The sequence below is a fragment of the Sciurus vulgaris genome, assembly GCF_902686455.1.
Source record: "Sciurus vulgaris genome assembly, chromosome: 4".
Taxonomy (NCBI): Eukaryota; Metazoa; Chordata; class Mammalia; order Rodentia; family Sciuridae; genus Sciurus; species Sciurus vulgaris.
Genome location: NC_136464.1, coordinates 33,242,185 through 33,261,827, shown reverse-complemented (window position 1 = coordinate 33,261,827; position 19,643 = coordinate 33,242,185). Strand labels below are relative to the sequence as shown.

Below are 19,643 nucleotides of genomic sequence, written 5' to 3'. Positions count from 1 at the left end.
AATTAGTTTTGCCTGTTTCTCTCTTCTTTGTAATGTGGTTTCTAGAAGATCTTAAATTACACATGCCTGTATCATATTTCTATTGCACAGCCAGGCTCAAGAGACATTCATCATTCTTGTGTGGGCATCACAGTCATTATGGAAAAGGTGAGGACACTGGCCAACCTGGTCTCCACCTACCAACTATGTGACGCTACACAAATCATCAATCTCTCGATGTTCAGTTTCCTCCCCTCTGTATGGGCACGATAATGTCCACCACACTGGGCTGCCAGTGAGAGCAAACAAAAAAACATAGGTAGAAATACCTACCATACATCTTCTCACAAGTGGTACTCAACACTTGCAAGCTGCTACTCTTCCTTTATGACTTTCTTAAGGACACAAAATTTGAACCCATGACCTCTTGGTGTCAAATTTATTGACAACAATGCCCAGATCTGTACAGTGCCCATAGTGGCCCAGTGATTTTCCAGCTACAAGGTAATAGAAATCAGCTGGGGATGCTCACCCTACCCCAAGATTCTGACGGTCCCTTTGGTGTGGGTCCCTGCACCTGCCTTATTCACAAGTACTTCACAGCATCTCATGGCTGTGGTCTGGGAGTCACTGTGAGAAACACTAATATAACTGAGGAGTGGTGAACAACATCAGGATTGCCTCAGGTGTCCCCAGATTGCAAAAAGGCCAGCCTGAACAAGGAGATATGGCCCATGCAGAGTCCAGGAATGGATCACAGGCCTTTCCCCAGCAGAAGGCTGACTTCCTGGGATCTTTTAAACCTAGGTAGACTATGGAAGACGAACATCAGAAGGCAGCCAATGCTTCCTGTCTTCACACAAGTCCCCTTAACATGGCCAATATGGATATGGGGGCCAGGGGTGTGGCTCAGTGGCACAGCACTTCCCTAGTATGTATGAGGCTCTAGGTCAATCCCCAGTGCTGAAGAAAAAATATATAGAAAATTTCAAGGCAACCAATAGCTTGGCAGTTGGCCTAAAGAGGCTGGGCTGCTTGGCACTCTCACAAGCAACACATGAAAGGCCCCAGGGCAGATCTTCTTCCTACCCTTACCTTGAGAAGTGGCACCAAGTCTTGATGGAACTTTCTGGGTGCCACTCTTCTGCAGAAGCACTATCCTGCTCTCCAGGAGCCAAAAGAAAGGGCTCTGGGTGGAGACATATAAATCCCAGCAGCTTGGACCTTGAGCTTCTCAAGGAAATCACCTCATGGAACGTGAATGTTGGGCAGGCAGTGTGTCCTGGTCAGTTGGACCGCAGGAGGCAGGTGGACAGAAGAAAGTACTCTCTTTATCTACGCTGAACAATCACTGCTCCTTCCCATGGTTTAAAAACACTCTGTGTGCTAAAGCACCTCCACATCAAGCCAGTACAAAAGAGCAATTTCTTGGAGAACAAAAATCAAAGTGTCCTTCCCCAAGAACATTTGTCAGAAAAATGTGGTCTAGAAACTCAAGCTTCTCTTCCTTCTTAGAGCAAATTTCCTTTCTATGTAAGGGGAAAAACAAATGAATGAATTCCCCCTACTAAATCCAAACTGCCTCAAATTATTTTTGAAAATAGGAAATAAAGTGAATAAGCACTGAATCTGAGCATTCTGAAATTTCTGGTTTTTTGTTATTGTTTTGTTGTTGTTGTTGTTTTGGAAGGGTACAGGGGATTGAACTCAGGGGCACCTGACCACTGAGCTACATCCCCAGTCCTATTTTGTATTTTATTTAGAGACAGGGTCTCATTGAGTTGCTTAGCACCTCACTTTTGCTGAGGCTGGTTTTGAACTTACAATCCTCCTGCCTCAGCTTCCTGAGCTGCTGGGATAATAGACATGTGCCACCACGCCCAGCTCATTTCTGTATTTTTCACGTAGGAGAGTGATCTTGGGTTTTTCAGGAGGCAGTAATATAAACTACACACTGATTCTAGCATATCAGCTCTGCCACACACCCCCAGAGCACTGCCCCAAATCACCGGCCTTCCAGTGTCAGCTTCTTATATTCTACTGTCCCACCATCAGCCTCTGCCTCCCAGACAGAGCATCTGCCAGAACCAGGACATAACCAGGTCTTCACATAGCCCAGTCTCCGTGTAACAGCCATATAAGCAAGCAATCCAGCCCAAACTTAATAAAGGTCATTCTGAAATGCTATTATATCTCTCGTGAACACCATGGGAGGGAGCTAAATTCTTAATGCACAGGAAAGCATCTTTAAAGCCCTTCCTCCTTCTCTACTTCTTGATGCCCCACAGATGGCAGCTGCTCCTCCAAGGACTCTCCTCTACTCTCCATTCTCCCCACCCCCGCCCCTAGCTCATAAACTCTTTCCTCCATCCCCTTTCCCTTTAGCCTCCATCTGTTGTTCTCTCCCATAAGTATTACATCTTTTCAGATATATAAGTCCAGTCCCTCCTTCCACACTCACACATACACAAACTGACCATCCCCAGTCCCTCATTCTCATTTTGAGCCTCTGTGCCCTGACTACATGACCAAGGCTAGAAACAGAACCAACCAAGATAAAATTCTCCTTAGAAGGTTGAGTAGCTGGGAAAGCTGAGTAATAGACAATAGAATTCTCTTCAGCAGAGAGAAGGGGAGGAAGTCTATGAGCACTCACAGGGGCATGCACAAGGGGCAGGGGGTGAACACTGAAAACTAATGTCACCACTCAGACCAGCTGGGCCCAGCCTCAGAAAGATGCTCTGCATAACCAGGTTAGATCTCTGCTGGCCATTAATAAACCACACCACCTTGGCTTCCAAAGACCCCCATAACACAGTCCTGGCTGCATCCACCACCACCTTAACTGGGATAAAGTCATATACGGAGAAAAGTATGTGCCAGGTCTTGGTCTACAACAGAGAGCTCCTAGAACTTGGAGAAGTTAGCAATAATCCAGGTGTGAGAGACTGTGGGTCTGACACCACTAAGTACTTTGGAGACAGCTCTGACAAATGGGTTCATTCCTTCATTCACCATGAACTGAGGGATGCTGGAAGCAGTGAGGAGGAAGAGGGAGAAACCAGTGAAGAAGACCCAGCCTGTACTTTCAGGAAGCAAGCAGGCAGGATGAGAGCCATATAAGGTAAAAAGAGCTGCATCTGGTAGTAGAGGGAGCTAACAGAAGAGATAAAGGACAGCCAGATGGCACAATAGAAAGAATGCTACCACTCCCAGAAAAAGAAAGAATGCTACCCTGAATCCTGGCCTTGCTACGGATTTGCTGTGGGGTTGTGGGAAAGTTCTTCCTCCTCTCTGAGCCTATTTCCATTTCTACAAAATTAGAGGACTGGCTATAGGAGATCTGAGTCCTTTTCCAGCACTGATATTCCATGGCTCTATGATTTTAAAGATACCTACTATGGGGATCACAGACAGGTAAGAAAAGGGCAGACAGAAGAAGGAATACAAACTATACCAAAATCTAAATTATTACTGACACTGATTATAGGTCCAAGAAAATATTCACTGCAGCTGCAAAGTGCAGTTGTCACTCTAGGGCAGGGATCTCAAGTCAGCTTCTGGACCCCTTTATCTTAATAGCACTGTGTGAAGACACATTAAGGACACTGACTTCTGCTCACTGTGGTGAGAACCTCCTCCTCCTAATGAAGGTTGCAGTTCATTCTTCCTGGTTTGCAAACAAGCAGGCAGGCTCAGATTCTGACTGACTCCCAAAGTCACAAGGCTTGGCAAAGGCAGAGCCAAGAGAGAAGCCCAGATTGTCTGACTCTCCACCTAACAGTAAATGCCAATTAGGTCACTGTATGGGATTCTCACAAGATGTAAACACATAGAAACTGCCACATAAACTTGCCTAACTCATCCAAGTAGATGGGGGAGAATTCCGAAAAGGGAAGCCCAAAGCAGCTTTTCCTTTCTCTACCACCTTAACAAGCAAGTTGATTACCAGCCAGGGAGTTGATATCACCTGCTTTCCTGTTACATATACAAATTCCTGTCTCTAAGCCATGCAGGGGGTGGTTCATGCTCTAGAAATGAAGATCTTAACCTGGGGTCCAGCTGGAGTCATATGCAAGGACTTCAGCGTTTGTATGCATCCATGGGCAAGTCTGTTACCATCGATGCCTCAGTTTTCTCATCTGTTGAAAAGGAATAACAACAGTACCTTTATTTCATTGGGTTATGAAGAGGATTAAAAGAGGTAGTAACACATGTAAGCACACAGCATGATTCCTGTAACACAAATGTTAATTACTATCACCATCATTTTTCTGGGGAAAAGAGTCAAAGCTTTTCTCAGATATCAGAGTAGTTCATGACCCTTAATTCATGTAATTAAAATTACAAATCCCTACTCTGCACCCTATCCCTGGCATGGATCTGAGGCAGTCCAGTGGGACAGGAAGCAACTGCTCTAGCTTTCTTACCTCTTCAAAAGGCCCTTGAGGTTCTCTATGTCCCCTACTCTTACGGGGCAGAAGAAAAAGCATTCTGATCAACTGCGCAGAGGCAGTACAGGGTTGTTTCTGTGGCTGAGAAATACTCCCTGGAACACTGAAGATTCAGTCTATGAGTGGGAAATTAGAGAGACCCACATCTCAAGTCCAGTTCCCACACACTCAGGAGCAACTCACTCCCACCCAGGTAGGCAAGAGTGTGGGAGGGGAAGCCAGTGGCACCCCAGCCAGCCCCTCACTTCCAGATGTCACACTACCTTTCCTGCTAAAGAACTGTGAAGAAGAGTTGACTAAATGCAGAGGTACACAAAGAGGATGGGTTGCTATATAAAGATGATTCAGAGGTCCTGGTCTGGAAAAAGCTGAGTAAGGAGGGAAAGGATCAGAAGGAAAAGGTATACAAGGTATAAAAGGAAGCAATAAAATCCTGGCTTTGCTGCTTTCTGACCTCAATATCTTTGAAAAATTATTCAACATCCCAAGTCTCAGTTTCCCTATCAATAAATAAGGAGGAGTTAATTAATGGCTCTGTCACAGAGAGTTGAGGGGATGAAATAAGACAATCAGTAGAGACATCTAACACAGTATCTAGCACAAAAGTGCACTTGATTAATGCCAACTATTATTACCACTGCGGTGATTATGAGGATGCTGAAGGATGAAGTAGACAAAGGCTTGCAAAGTCACAAAGACAACGTATTATTCACTTTTAGGTTGTTTAGACACTAATACATTAAAAACAAAATCAAGGCAGGTTTGTGGGGAGAAACACTAGCATCAGAAGGAATGGACCCTGGGTCCAAAATACAGCTCTAACCACAGAACCTTAAACCTGGGTCCCGGTCCTGGGAAGCTCCACATGGGCAGCAATGAGATTGATGAGTGCCTAACACAAGGGCCAATGCAAACATCGTGACTTTACTCCCAGCTGTAGCATCAACTCCATAAAGTAACCCAGATAACTCTAATAGGCACTTAAGGCTAGCTTTGGTCAGGTGCAGTGGTGCATACCTATAATCCCAGCAACTTTGGAGTCTAAGACAGGAGGATGGCAAGTTCAAGGCCATACTGGGGCAACGTAGCAACGTAGCAAGACTGTCTTAAGATAAAATAAAACAGGCTAGGAATGTAGCTCAGTGGCAAAGTACCCCTGAGTTCAATCCCCAGAACTGGAAGGAAAAAAAAAAAAGGACTATTTTTGATTGAACAACAAAGAAGAATATATTATTACTTGATAAACACATTGTTGAGATACATGAAATCTGTCAAAGCAAAGATATTTAGAAGAAAAATAAATAAGTATAAAAATAGCAACACAAGAAGGACATCTTTGATGGCAAAAAGGTTGGAGACATAGTTCCCATGGCAGCCCTGGGTCCCAATGTCCCTAAGCACCCATCTGTTAGCACTCCTGTACTCTCCACCTCGTTATCCCTTTGACAGTCTGAGAATGAATCTAAAAGCAACCATGCTCTTTTCCAAATAATTTTCTCTAATATAAAGTACAGCTTCATCATAGGAAGCTGGGGAAATAAAGGAAGCATCAGAAGAATCACACTAATACGTTAATCAATGTTAACATGATGATTTACTGTTGCCAATCTCTCTTCTGCCACTTCCCTCCCTAAATCATTTGTAAAGAATTAATATCTAAAAACGGTAATGATTTCTGATGATTGAGTAAAAGCCATAAGAGTCAGGAAAAGTTTAGAACTGACCAGCAAAAAGGAGACAATACAAACACGTGCACACACATGCACATACCCACCCACACATGCACACACATACATGTTTGTGGGTCTTGCCTCTCAGCAGCCTCATAAACTCTCAATACAGGATAGTCATTGTGGCCTCCCCTGAGCTAAGTTTAACTTAGAGGATCAAAAAAGAACCCTACCCACTAAAACAATGCTCTTTGAGTATCAAAAAGTCTAGCATTTCAAACAAGCATTTTTAAAAATATTTTTTAAAACCCAAAACCTACGATGTGTTTCTTGGCACCAATCTGGTTCAGTTCCTGGTAGTGTTCCAGGATAGAATTTCAAAAGATACTTTAATTATTCCTCATGTCACTGATACCATCCTATCAGACTCGAATAAATCAAAATCATAATGAAAAATAAAAATAAAACTGTACCTCTCTGGCAACACATTCAGGGCTTAGAAAATCCAAGTTTATACCAGCTCCTTTTACAGTTGCCTCATAAAACCATTTCCAATACCGCTTATGCCAGAGCAATGGGAAGAATAATTTGCTGACCAGTTTCAACAAACTGTACCTCAGGGATTTTTCCAAAAGGAGTCACAGGATGTTAGGGAAAACAGAAGAGAAATTCTAGGGCAGGTGGGAAAACACATAATAATTGAATATTGCCAGGCACAGTGGTGCACGTCTGTAATCCCAGTGGCTCAGGAGGCTGAGCCAGGAGGATGGCGAGTTCAAAGCCAGACTCAGGAAAAGCGAGGCGCTAAGCTACTCAGTGAGACCCTGTTTCTAAATAAAATATGAAATAGGGCTGGAGATGTGGCTCAGTGCTTGAGTGCCCCGGAGTTCAATCCCTGGTTTGTCCAATCAATCAATCAATCAATAGAAATAATTGAATGTTAGGCTCATTCTTACTACAACTCAAATACACACTTGGAAGATACGTATTGCTGGTATTTACAAAACTCATTCCCTCCCCAGCCATATCTACACAGAGGGTGGGAACTTGGGGTAGGCTACAGGTACTTAGTAGTGAGGGATGGGTAGCTCTGGGATCACAAGTGAGCCACCACCCTAAGAGCCTGCTCTTAACTATTATGCTATCCCTCCATCCAAAAGAACAAGAACCTTTCTGGCATGAAATATGCACTCCTCCTCCTGGAAGATCTCAATTACTAAAATGTATAGGTAATTTAGCATTTGACTTCAGAATTTCATATTAAAGTTATTGTAGGTATTCTTGATTAATATTTTTCTTCTAAAAAATTTAAAACCCAACCCTCACATATGAGAAGATATATAAAACAAAATGGGACACAAAGAAATAAAAGGACACCTAAATCAAAACAGCTGGTGGCCCAGACTATTCTTATAACTATTTGACACTTTTTGTGAAATAAAGGCTAACTACGGTACTTTTCAATATTGCATAAAGATCCAGGAAACTATTTCCTAAAATTTTTCCTGCAATGTTCTCGACTAATACAATGCTCAAAGTTCATAGTCAGACTAACAAGGTAAATAAACCCTGGTGAAAATTCAAATCAGACTTAACCTAGGCAAGAAAGTCCATCCAGAACGTTTCCTGATATTTCCTGCTGTGTATAGTACAGTGTCGGCTACTTTCCACCAAGTGCATCTATTACTTCACTTTATATCACTTATGCCAGAACAACGGGAAGAGTAATTTGTTAACTAGTTGGTCAAAATGCACCTTCAACGATGCTCTCATCCTTCTTAAGTGGATGAAAGTCCCAGAAAACATGTCAGTGCCACAGGAAAGAACTTTCCAAGAAGAGCCATCTGACATTGGATAGAGTGGCTTCAGAGAATAAGCTCCTCTCTGCCAGAGGCATGCAAACGGAGCTATACAAACGCTGTGGCTTCCAAGTGCCCTTCCAGCTTTAAGATTCACAGGTTTCAAGTTTCTGTCAGGGGAAGCCACGAGGGCACTGCCCCGTTGCATTCCCTCATTCCTCATTAATGAGGAAGATAGTAAGAGCCCTGACATAAGTCCCACTGAAGTCTTTCTTCTCCAGAACTCAGAAGGGCCATAAATAGACAGGCAAAAGGCAGGAGGTGGAAGTCACAAGCCTAGAGGAAACAGGATAAGCCTGGAGGAATGGCCTATGGAAATGAACAAAGAATTCAGAGGTGGGGTGGGGGCTGGGAGCGGGGGCCATGGCTGGGAACAAAGTGAAACTATGGACACTCGATCACTTCCACGTGCTTTATCCCAGAGACTGGACTGCAGAAGCCCTTCTAGAAAAGGTGGCACTTTTAGGACTGCATACAAATCCCAACAGGGTCCCCAGGACACAAGCATCTTCCTACTGCCACAAATCCTGGACACCACCAGTTAAATATAAACAGAAGCCTTGGTTTGTTTGTTTGTTTGTTTGTTTAGGTTTTTGGGGTGTGTTTTTCAGTACTGGGAATTGAACCAGAGCTACATCCCCAGCCACCGCCACCATCACCATCATCATCCTCATTATTATTTTACTTTGAGACAAGGTCTCACTAAATTGCGAAGCTGGCCTCAAACTTGTGATCCTCCTGCCTCAGGCTCCCGAGATGCTGGGATTACAGGAGTGCACCACCATTCCCAGACAGAAGATGTCTCCTTGAGTGTCCTGGAGCTGAGGGCTCAATGAAGATGCCTTCTAGGATCCCCAAGGAAACCAAAGTTCCGAAAACACTTAACTAGGGTGCTATATTTTCTTTATACTCTATTTTCATGATAAAAATCAAGGATCATAAAAATAAGTTCATATATGTAATTTGGTCCAAAAAGCAACCTCCAGGAGATACTAATGCAGACGGGACAGGCCCTTGGCTCTGTCTGATCTGTGCAGCTAGTAACAACACATGGCCCAATTCAAACCTACTACTAAGGAGTTTTGGACCAGACTTTAAAAGTCATACTGGCCAGAGCTCAAAAAGTCAAAGGCTGTGCATGTTGCTCCACATAAGGAAACCTTGTTTGCCTCGGACAAGGCGTGACACCCTTGACTTTATAGAAGTTAGACAGAATTTTTCTTCCTCCAAAAACAAAGTGGGGAGGTAGTTGGGGAGGAAGAGGAGGAGGAAGAAAACTAAATCCCCATCCTACATGGTGAGAGGTCAATAAATAATGACCCAAAAGTAGCAAAACATGCAAGTTATTTAAAAATATGGAAGTCAATACCAAAAGAATCAGTTACTATTTTAAAGTCGATGTGAATGGAAAAGCAGGGTTTAAAGTTGAGGAGATGGGAGATTGCAGTCCTGCAGAGGATTTGGTTCTTGAAACTACATATTTGTATAACTTTGAGAAAAAACCTTTTAAAACAAGAAACATATCCCAAAGGCACGTTTTTCCAAACTTCAGCCATGAAAAATAAATAACATTTAGGTACATGAAATTTAAAACTGTTTTTTCCTATTTTCCAACTAGAGCATTATTATTTAGTAACTATTTTCTCAATTAAAGTAATATTTTCCATTGTTAAAAAAATTAGAAAATACACCCCCTCCACAAAAAAGAATAAAAGAGGAAAACAGTCACAAAATCATCACCCAGAAACAACCACTGAATAACTCGGAGGTATTTCCTTTTCTATATTCATGGACAGGTATATTCATATATCAATACAGATGATTTTCTTAGACTCTTTGGACTTATCCAATGACGATAAGATTTTGCTTTGTTATGGTGGGAAAGGAAATATTTTGAAGAGTATTAAATAACTCAGGTCTTTACTTCCTATACCATTAGTCAATGTCAAGTATTCATTCTATAAAGATAGGCATGTCAAGTCATCATATTGTGACTACATGGTACATTTACAAAACAAAAGCAAAAACCACTTTCAGCAAAGTGATGGCATGACTTTTTCAAAATTCCTATACATAAATTTCAGCAATGGGGGAGGCCCTTACTGTACACTGGTTTTCCTCCCAACTGTGCTGTTTTCTGACTCTCTCCCTGGGCAAGTCTTCCTTTGCTTTCTCATCCCCTACGCCTTTCTGCTCCTCCACATGCACCCCACGAGCTATCCTTTCCATATATCACAGTTTCCTGTTTTAGTCACCGCTCTCCCCAGGTACCCTTCTTTGTCCTGCCATTCTAACTTGACACAATGTGGAACTGATATCATATCCTTATCGCTTTTTACATTTGCAGAATGAACTGGATATTCCTTGTATTTAAGTTTAAAACTAGAACACAAAGCTTTTCACTTGTCCATTTTCTACAGCCCATGTTGCTGCCTTGTTTTTTACTTGGTTTTGTTCTTGCTGTTGTTGTCATTTAATGTGAAAGGCAGCTGCATCCCTTGGGTCAAGGGCCTGAGTAAGAATCCCTCAGAAAAAAAGAGCCCTAACACCTGCCTGGGGAAGCCAGCTAGACCTGGAAGAGGTTCTGCATGGAGAGGTGGTGGTCTTCTAGAGGGACAGTAACAGGGCTACCTGAGCCAACTTACTCCCCTCCTGGGGTACCAGCCCAGCCTCACCCCATGTGGAGCAGTCAATAGCTCCAGAAGGAAACCCCAAACCGTCAGGGCACCCAGTCAAAGAACCACCTATTCCTCATCCCTCTGAGATGGGTCTACCTCCTTTTCTGACCATCCCAAATGCCTGAGTCTCTTTTCACAAGAGTTTCTTTTTAAATCAGGTCACCCCATCCTATACATATAGGATTTTTTTTCATAACCCTGATGCCAGACACTTCTTACAAGAGCTTTTTTGGTTCCGATGATGCTTTGAAGCATAAGCTCTCTCCCCCAGCTCTGAGAGATCTGTGCATTTCACATGGCTACCTTCCGGAGCTCCAAAGTGTCTCATCAAAAATATTGACTCGGACAGGCCTAGGCACAATCCTAGGTCAGCCACGGGAGGCCTCCCACCTAGAAGATATAAATCTGACCTGGAAATTCAGACAGCAGTGAAGCTACCTGCAGCCTTGTCATTCAGGCTCCATGTCCCACTTCAGCCACAGGCTGACACCCAGAGAAATCGGCACACGTGGTGCTATGTCTACAGCATGACCCAGAGTCCAGGTCAATAAAGGATTGCGATTCTTTTGGCATGGCTCGTACTCCAGGAACTTACACTGGAGGATCCTGCGGCACTCTTACTGGAACCCCTCCCCTGCCATCCCCTTGTGAAGACACATGAAAAGAAAAGAAGAAATGAAAGCACAAAAGAGGTCATTCAACCATCCCCAAGTACTTCCTCAAGAAAGTCAGTTCAGAGAAACAAACCAATGAACTTCCAAACAGTAAGTTTTCTACAAATGATGGAGGCAACTGGGGCAGAGAGGAGGACAGTTTTCAAACAGCAGTAAAAGGAGATGAGTTTTTTACACAGTGGCAAATGTTCCTTTTGGACTTGCTTCAAACCTGTGTGTGGGCTGATTCTTTGAAACAAACACATTTGCTTGAATAACAGAGGTTATAGGGTGATGATGAGGGTGAGGATTCTGGTGGGAAGAAACCACCCATGGAACACCTTTGCCTTAACTAGGGGTCAGTTCCTCTGCCTCCACTGGATGTTGACTTGAGTGAAACCTGACCAGGGATGTGGGGCCAGGGCAAAGGGCACGTGTCCCCCCACATGGATGGGTGTAAGTTAAATTAAGTTCAACTGCACCCTGAACTAGCACAGCTTTGAAGAACACTGCAACACCCTGTTCCATCCAGCAAAAGGCAGGAATGCCAACCCTGGCTTCAGTCAGTACCCATATAAGCCTCAGAGGAGGCACAGTGTCCTGAACAGCAGTTGGCCAAACATGCTGGAGGGAGGTGCAGCTGCCGAGCCGCTCATGTTTACCAGGAAGAAAGAGTGTTGATTTTGCAGATTTTTGATAATGTTTTCACAGCCAGTGTGATGCCCAACCCATTTTAAAATGCAGTCTGAACAACACCTCCTTCCTTATCAGTCTCCTTGTACTTACATTGTTCCGTTCACATTGGCCCCTAGAAGTCCTTTTCTCTCTGCTGGCCACACCTCAGCACAGCAGAGCGCAAGAGCAGAGGGAAGTCAGGATCTTTGTCATGGCAGCACAGGGCAAGGAGAAGAAAATTAAATTCAGATGTGGGACACCTGAGCTTAGGACCCTGACACCAAAGAACTGCACATTCTTCATGAGCCAGAAAGAAGCATTTCAAAAGGGCTCTTGCAACGCTAACCATCTTTGAGCCTGTACTGATACCATGTTCTCACTTTAAAATGAGCTGCCCAAATGTGGTAGGCAATGAAAATTCAGAAGGACTAAAATGAAGTAAGAAGCTACTTTGGACTAAGGGCAGAGAATAGGCAAAGTAAGTGGCATTCTTACTGGACAGACCTGGCACGCCACCACAGAGCAAACCAGGCTAGAAAGCCATTTACAAAATATGCTGAGAGTTTGCCCAGGTCCTTTTGAATATTGGGCTCTTGGATTATTTCCTAATTTTTTGCCTTTTTTCAACACAATCTTGAACATTGACTATTATGTAGAAAAAGAAACATTTAAGGGGGGAAGAATATGTCCTTGGAAGAACACTGTCTGAAATAAGAATCTTTTTTCTGTCTCTCTCACCACACAAACTCTCACACACACACTCAGCTAATCTTACGGCAACCTGTTACCATGGTTGATGCCCCACTCACTCTGCCAGAGCCAGCACCCTCTGCCACTCACTGATGAAGTGCAGTAGCTGACCAGCTCCCTACCTGGTGCTGGTCTACTTTTGGTTAAAATTCAGTTTCAGTGAGGACCCAGACTTGCCTGGGGTCCCCTTGAAAGAATCACTGATGGCACGTGGTCAAATTTCAAATTCAAATTTAAAATTTCTTTCCACCTAAGACATATAGTGGAGGCTACAAATCCTTGGTTTTGAAATCTACACAGGAGTCAAATGGAGGTCATTTGATCTCCTAGAAATATCACAGTGAACCAAGCTATCCATCATCATTGATAAAATATGTATAGGCCTAGCACCTCAGTAGAACTCACTCTAGCAGAACCAGCAGCCCCTGCCACCCACTGAGGCAGTGGGGTAGTTGTTTCACCAGCTCCCTTCCTGGTGCTGGTCTACTTTTGTTAAAGCTTCCATAACCTCCTTGACGCTTACAACACAATTTCAGGAGACAAAAATCAGCCTAATGGAAGCTAAATAGTCATACAAAGTCAAATAAAAACCAAAAGCCCATTATCACCAAGAACTGTGAGAATGGATTAAGTGTGAGCTACTAAGGTCACTGACTTCAGAATCATACTGAGCCTTGAGGCAGAAGAGGAGTTTGTACAAGGAAAATATTGAAGGGAAATACTCCAGGTTTTAAAAGACCTTTTTAGAGGCCATAATGGAACCCCTGAGGCTGGCTGACCAAGAAAGCAACCATTAAGCAAACCCCTTCTAGACCACAACTTTGTGTCTCTTAGGTGTGGAATACAGAATCTCAGGTACAAACTCTAAGGAAGACAGATGTCCAAGCAGGGGTTCTCTGTGGCTGGAGCAAAAGTGATACCAATCACATGTCAACAGATGGAAAAGCAAGTGAAATTCTCTTTGGTTACCTCCCTAAATGTTGATTTTCAGACCCCTGTTATCAGAATCTCTGAGATCTCTCCAGACCTGAGAAATCAAAATCCTTTAGAGTATGACCATGGAATCAGAGCCTTTAGTAAGCCACTCAATATGATCCCATAGTGTGAGAATCGATACAAGGCTGTTCCAGCCAGTCTTCTTCGGAAATGGGGATGATTAAGGAAAAGACTGGGTCTCCCAATTCGGAAAGAGATTCAAGCAGAAAACACACATGGTTGGGGAAGCAGAGGAGAGAGGCTGAAGCAATTCAGAAGAAATCTCTTAGGATAAGACAAAATATGATGATCAGCCACCCTTCCCCACAGGGAAATTCTCCCTCACTATAGCTAAGGCAAATAATAGAAAAGGTGATTATTTTATGGAAGCCAGAGAGGACTTGAGTTTGGATAAATCTGAATCAGCTACAAGAATGAAGGAGTTCACCAGTATGGGTGGGTCTGCCCAAGTTCAGCCTGAAGCACCCAGTAGGAGAACCTTCTGCCCACAGCCCAGAAAAAGGTTGACTGCGAGGGGCCATTCCAAGGCCTCAGGGATCCAAAAGAGCAGCCAAGCTGCCACCACTCCACTCTAACCTGGGATCACCAAGGCCCACTCAGTTCTGTAACTGATATCTGACATCTACATTCCCTGGACTCCATGGGTCGGTGGGTTTCACTTGTTCCTCTCAATGTCTGAGGTTGTGGCTAGACCAAGAGTCTCCACCTCCAGGTGGTGTGTGCCAGTACTTCTACAAGTGTGGTCACCAGCCCAGCAGCATCAGCAGGACCTGATCGCTCATTGGAAATATCCCAGATCCATTGACCAGAAACTCTGGAGGAGGAGACTAGAACCTGTGTCTCACAAGCTTTCCAGGTGATTCTGATGCAGCTGAAATTTGAGAACCAGTGTCTTATGGTATTAATAATATGACTCATGATGGTAAATGAACAAAAGCAGCATCCTTTTCCCAGACCTACAGAAATGCTCTCAAATATATTATTTTAGAGATCCCTCTCCTAGTCCTAATGCTTTATGATTCACTTGAATCTCAGAGCATTGCTGAGATGGCTCAACCAACATTTTTACTCCATTTTGCAGATAACAAGATTGGGGCTCTGAGAGATGAAATGATTGGTACAGATTACCTCCACCCAGAGCGCACTTACTGACAAACCACACCACCATAAGAGACTTAATTACTTCAAGTAATTAAAAGTTACCAGCCCACACCAATTTCTTTTCTCCACAGCCCACAGGGATGCTGCTGGCAGCAGGAATCAAATTCACTTTCTTTCTATCTGGTCCATTGTTACTACCTCAAGTGACTATTTTTTAGACCACCTTCCATTAATTGTGGAGTTGAACTGAAAAGGCGATTTAAAACCACCAAGAGACAGTCTCAATGCTGACCTGACATACACAGAATTAAGACAACAGGACTCAACTGATAAACAGGCCAAGAGTCAAAAGTTCATTTATAATTGGAGGGCTGGAATTCACATTGCATTTTCCCATGGACATGAAATGGAGATAGTGGCTGGATCCCCAAGACAAGCTACAAACATCTCTCCATGAGAAGGGGAGGCAGAAGGACCTGAGTCTGTTTGGCAGTGATTCAAAGTGTTCAAATCCCAGCTTTCTACTTATTAAACGACATGAGACAAAAGCCCAAGTCACTTAGCTTCTCTGAGCCTCGATTTCTTCACCCAGAAATCATAATATCTTGTAGCATAGTTTAAATGACAATGTACCTAGCGTATGGAACACAGCAGACAACCAAGAAATGATCGTAGCGTACGCTGTTTAACTCCTAAAGTAGTAGCCACACTTTATTTTTGCTCTGGAAAGCATATTTTTTAATAGCATATATTTGAAATTATTGACTATAGAACTAACTGCTTCCAAAAAGACCAAGGAAAAGGAGGCAGGGTAGTGGGCTCGGCTGCAGTACAAGAGGTCAGGTCTTGCCATCACCCTCTCACTCCCCTTTGGCCTTCCTTCAGTTATAAGCTCAACTGCCATATCTTTGGGAAACTTCCTTGGCCTCCCAGACTGAGTCAAATCTCTCTAGTAGATGCTTAAGTAGCTCCAAGTACCTCCACTTCATAGCCTTACACTGATTCTAATTGTACCCTTATTTGCTTAATGTTTATCTTCCCTACAACCCACAAGCTCCATGAAGTCAAGGCCCAGCTCTTTTTTGCCCAATGTGTTCTTCTCTGGCACTCTGCCCTGTGCCTGGAACATAGTAGGCACTCAAAAACATAGAATGAATCACATCAGAACAGATGGGCAGGGATGGGTAAGGGGAAGAGGATGTCCCATGCAGCTGGTTGCACATACGTGCAGATAACACAGTTAGAGATCTGTGAGGGCTACCTGCAGAAACATACAACCCTTTTTTCCTGTAATAAATTCAATATGCCTCTGCCATATCACCGAGCCAAAAATGACTGATTATTATTATAAATTATTGTTAAACCCTCAGGCATTCTCTTCCAATGGTATGTATCCCTCTAGGCCTTGGTCTACTCACGGGACATGTGCTGAATGAAATGAAGATAGTGCAGGAATCCAGACAGGTTTGAATTTGTTGCAGCTCTCTCTGTGCAGTATCAAAAAGGAGGGACAACTCAACTCCAGCCTCAACATAGCTGCAACTCTGCAGCAAGCATGGAAATTAATGCTTCCAGCCTCAAGTTACTGAGTGTCTACATGCACTAGGAACAGTCTTGGGTGATCCTCAAAGCCCAATGAGATGGGTACGGTCACCATATTACAGATGAGGAAACTGAGTCAGGGAGGTTAGGAACATGCTCATGATCAAATAGCTAATAAGTAGCAGAGTCAGAACGAGAGCCCAATTCTCAAGTTGCAAAGTATGTGCACTTGGTCACATTCAGTTACTTATCCCCAAATTGGGCATAAGTTTCTCCATACTCTGTGAAGGAGGTAGAGGACCTGGAGAGTGGATGCAACTAGGTATAAAACACACTGCAGAGAGGAAATACTATTCTAGCTCTGGTTCTTCCACTAACATGTGACCCAGGATAAGTCAATTCACTATCCAGGACTCCAAAGAAGCTTTCCAGTAAGGTAAGAATGGACCATCACCATTAGAGAGGAAACTCAGTGCTATTGGGCCCAGAAAAAAACCTGCCAGTCAAATCAAGAAACCACATCTGCCTGGCCCAGGACCCAGCCATGGTGCTGCTTAGCTCTTTCTCATCCAAACTGGAGGTTAGAGGTTCTAAGCTTTCTTGAAAGGACCGAGTCCAGCAACTTGTCTAGTAGGCCCCCTGAAACCGACTTGGGATGAGCAAAAGATAAACAACAGGAGAAAGGAGACTGTACACATTTATTTAGATAAACCCAAACCTTCCTTTGTGCAGCAGAAAATTGAAAAAATATACTATGTTGGGGAAGAAGCAGGTATCTGTCCCTAAGTCTCCCTTGGGTTCATCAGCAGTCTTCCACGCAGCACAAGCCCCTCTGGGATGTGTTCAACATATGTCCAAGACCAAATGCAGGGGCAGCTTTTGGAGGCTAAGGCCGTCCAAGTAACAGATTCTCCCTAGCTTCAGTCCCTGAACTGTTGTACAGAGAGATCTGGAATTTACAGTCTCTTCTACAAAGCCTTACAAGGTCAAAAATGTTCAAGTTGTATGATTCTTATGATGAAAAGGCTGTGGAATAGCACAGACTAAATGGCCAATACAAATGACACTTCAGAAGCCAAAACTCGACAGCCAAAACGCGGAGTCAGCAATGGGCAGAGCCACAGTCAAGGAGACTGGTGCTGGCCGGGCTTCAACAGCTGCGGGCCAAGATGCCACCAGCTCCTGTGAATGCTCCCACCAACAGTATCTCAATCAATCACCCCAATACCCTTGTCCTGTTGAACCAGCACCAAAACAGGAGTCACGAAAGAGCTGACATCTGTATCTGGATGACCCTGAGCCTTCATATTCTGAAAAACCCACACTAATTTGACACGCATGGCAAGCATAGAGGAAATGGCCAAAACATTGTGTAAAACATTCCTCAAAATAAAACATGAACTATAATGAAGAGCAGAAGGGGAGAATGGAAGGACCATCCCTCTTCTTCATCATAAGCTTAGATGCACTAAATCCAGCAGCACATATAAAATCTATTTCAGGGACAGGAGAGTAGGAAGAAATAAGAGAAACAAACAAGAGTAAGAAAAATAAAGACAGTGGAATGGTGTAAAGAGAAAGCCTCATGTCAAGATACCCCAACTCAAGCTGCCCGTGGCCTTGGTCATGCTCTCTCCATCCTCCCTGCCTCCTCCAATGGGAGTTCTGCATTCTACCCTAAACATTAAGCATCGAAGACAAAACAAAGCCTAACAAACCCACCGGACTAGGTCATCACCCGATCTCCTGCTAAAGAAGAAAAGCAAACTGGCAAATGTTAAGCAGACCCACAGCAACATAAAATATCAGACACAGAATCTGAAGACATTTCCAGCTTCTTCAAAAAGCCCCTAAGTGCCTGAATATACTACCTAGGCAAACAAGCCCTTTCAGATTAAATGACATGATAGACATTTATTTATGAAATAAAAATCTTAATGATTTAAAAATAAAGGCAGTGTTAAGCTTGCATGCTGAAGAGGCATGAAAAAACTACTAAAACTTGGCAATAAATAGAGGGGTTTAAAAGAATGCAGTGAGGCTGAGAATAAATCTAATCTATTAGATAAAAAGCTAGGGATCTCCAAATTAGGGAAAAGGCAGCTAAACTAAGACAAATAAACTTTCACCCTGAAAATTTTGTCAAAATGGACATTTTTACAAAAAGAGCTCTAAAGTGCTTTTTATACATTAACTTGAGTGTTCTGGACACCACCTACTCTACTGTTTAAATATATCTAAAAACAAAGCACAATTAAAATGGCTCCCATTCTCTCCATACCACGAATTCAAAGTAATTACTAGATGGGTCCTACACCTGAAAATGAGATAGTGTTTCCTAAACACCGATTGCCAGACCTCTGAGCTATCAAGATGCCCCCTTTGCCTGACCCTTTGTCTCCTCAGTCCTCAAACAGCAGGGTTGGGTTAAGAATAGAGAAAAAGGAGGGAAGGTCCTGCCATGCTTTCAGATACAGGTGACATTTAGCAGCAGGTAGAGGTGAAGGGCACAGAGCAGGGCTGCTCAGTGTAATGAAGGAACACATCAACCCCAATTTAGAGATGACTTTCTCCTCTTAAGAGGATGATGAACATAGACTGGCTAAGACTTTCATCATCCTTGGTCAGGTGGCTTCTGAACCAACCACTCCACCTTCCAGGCCTTCCTGCTTAAGGACACAACTTCCTCCCCTAATTTTATCCTGTTTCTGTCACCAGTATCATGGCATCTGGGACTCAGCAGGAACTGAGAGTAGTGGAAAATCAAAATGAGGGTGTACCAGAAAAAGGATGAAGTCATCTCTCTCTAACTCAAGAAGGCAAGTTTTGCAGGCAAAACTCAGAGCCAGGCCCCCATGCACTTACAGGCTGGAGAGATGAGTGGGGTGAGGAAGCTTGGACAGGGTCCTAAGACCCAACCCAGAGGTGCCTCCTTTCCTTCTTTTCCTTCTCCCTCTTGTTGATTATTCCTCTTTAGTCTTTCTATTCAATCAATACATATTTCTTTTTTTTTTTTTTTTGAGGGGGGTTCTTTTTTTATTTTTTTTAAAGACTGCATTTTGATTCATTGTACACAAATGGGGTACATCTTTCAGTTTCTATGGTTATACACAATGTAGATTCATACCTTTCATGTAATCATACATGTACATAGGGTAATAATGTCTGTCTTGTTCCACCATTTTTCATACCCCCTCTCCCTCTCATTTCCCTTTATGTAAACATATTTCTTAAGGCTCTACTTAATATATGCATGTTTCCCAGTTCAACACCACCTTCCTCAACA

At 43.3% G+C, this 19,643-nt stretch overlaps 1 protein-coding gene across 50 annotated transcripts in view; it reads right to left on the bottom strand.

Annotated features, from left to right (window-relative positions):
* SORBS1 (sorbin and SH3 domain containing 1) overlaps positions 1–19,643 on the bottom strand; it is a 236,120-nt gene that overhangs the window by 180,162 nt on the left and 36,315 nt on the right. The window contains exon 1 of one of the 50 annotated variants that reach the window (XM_079135997.1): positions 4,031–5,537. The exons of the other annotated variants lie outside the window; for them this stretch is intronic. The gene's annotated coding sequence lies outside the window, so the exon portion shown is untranslated. Of the gene's footprint in view, positions 1–4,030; positions 5,538–19,643 lie in introns of those variants that run through there. 50 annotated transcript variants of the gene reach the window in all.